This window comes from Trachypithecus francoisi, unplaced genomic scaffold (genome assembly GCF_009764315.1).
Source record: "Trachypithecus francoisi isolate TF-2019V2 unplaced genomic scaffold, Tfra_2.0 Lachesis_group5, whole genome shotgun sequence".
NCBI lineage: Eukaryota > Metazoa > Chordata > Mammalia > Primates > Cercopithecidae > Trachypithecus > Trachypithecus francoisi.
The window spans coordinates 29363788-29365835 of record NW_022681470.1 but is presented as its reverse complement, the minus strand read 5'-3'; positions in this window follow the sequence as shown (position 1 = coordinate 29365835).

Sequence of the window (2048 nt, the reverse complement as noted above, 5' to 3'; positions counted from 1 at the left end):
GCTATTTACGACAAACCACAGCTAATATCATACTGAATGGGCAAAAACTGGAAAAATTCCCTTTGAAAACTGGCACAAGACAGGGATGCCCTCTCTCACCACTCCTATTCAACATAGTGTTGGAAGTTCTGGCTAGGGCAATCAGGCAAGAGAAAGAAATCAAGGGTATCCAGTTAGGAAAAGAAGAAGTCAAATTGTCCCTGTTTGCAGATGACATGATTGTATATTTAGAAAAACCCATCGTCTCAGCCCAAAATCTCCTTAAGCTGATAAGCAACTTCAGCAAAGTCTCAGGATACAAAATTAATGTGCAAAAATCACAAGCATTCTTATACACCAGTAACAGACAAGCAGAGAGCCAAGTCAGGAATGAACTTCCATTCACAATTGCTTCAAAGAGAATAAAATACCTAGGAATCCAGCTTACAAGGGATGTAAAGGACCTCTTCAAGGAGAACTACAAACCACTGCTCAGTGAAATCAAAGAGGACACAAACAAATGGAAGAACATACCATGCTCATGGATAGGAAGAATCAATATCGTGAAAATGGCCATACTGCCCAAGGTTATTTAGATTCAATGCCATCCCCATCAAGCTACCAATGAGTTTCTTCACAGAATTGGAAAAAACTGCTTTAAAGTTCATATGGAACCAAAAAAGAGCCCGCATTGCCAAGACAATCCTAGGTCAAAAGGACAAAGCTGGAGGCGTCACGCTACCTGACTTCAAACTATACTACAAGGCTACAGTAACCAAAACAGCATGGTACTGGTACCACAACAGAGAAATAGACCAGTGGAACAGAACAGAGTCCTCAGAAATAATACCACACATCTACAGCCATCTGATCTTTGACAAACCTGACAAAAACAAGAAATGGGGAAAGGATTCCCTATTTAATAAATGGTGCTGGGAAAATTGGCTAGCCACAAGTAGAAAGCTGAAACTGGATCCTTTCCTTACCCCTTATACGAAAATTAATTCAAGATGGATTAGAGACTTAATGTTAGACCTAATACCATAAAAACCCTAGAAGAAAATCTAGGTAGTACCATTCAGGACATAGGCATGGGCAAGGACTTCATGTCTAAAACACCAAAAGCAACGGCAGCAAAAGCCAAAATTGACAAATGGGATCTCATTAAACTAAAGAGCTTTTGCACAGCAAAAGAAACTACCATCAGAGTGAACAGGCAACCTACAGAATGGGAGAAAATTTTTGCAACTACTCATCTGACAAAGGGCTAATATCCAGAATCTACAAAGAACTCAAACAAATATACAAGAAAAAAACAAACAACCCCATCAAAAAGTGGGGAAAGGATATGAACAGACATTTCTCAAAAGAAGACATCCATACAGCCAACAGACACATGAAAAAATGCTCGTCATCACTCGCCATCAGAGAAATGCAAATCAAAACCACAATGAGATACCATCTCACACCAGTTAGAATGGCAATCATTAAGAAGTCAGGAAACAATAGATGTTGGAGAGGATGTGGAGAAATAGGAACACTTTTACACTGTTGGTGGGATTGTAAACTAGTTCAACCATTATGGAAAACAGTATGGCGATTCCTCAAGGATCTAGAACTAGATGTACCATATGACCCAGCCATCCCACTACTGGGTATATACCCAAAGGATTATAAATTACTCTACTACAAAGACACATGCACACGTATGTTTATTGCGGCACTATTCACAATAGCAAAGACTTGGAATCAACCCAAATGTCCATCTGTGACAGACTGGATTAAGAAAATGTGGCACATATACACCATGGAATACTATGCAGCCATCAAAAAGGATGAGTTTGCATCCTTTGTAGGGACATGGATGCAGCTGGAAACCATCATTCTTAGCAAACTATCACAGAACAGAAAACCAAACACCGCATGTTCTCACTCATAGGTGGGAACTGAACAATGAGATCACTGGACTCGGGAAGGGGAACATCACACACTGGGGCCTATCATGGGGAGGGGGGAGGAGGGAGGGATTGCATTGGGGAGTTATACATGATATAAACGTTATGCACATA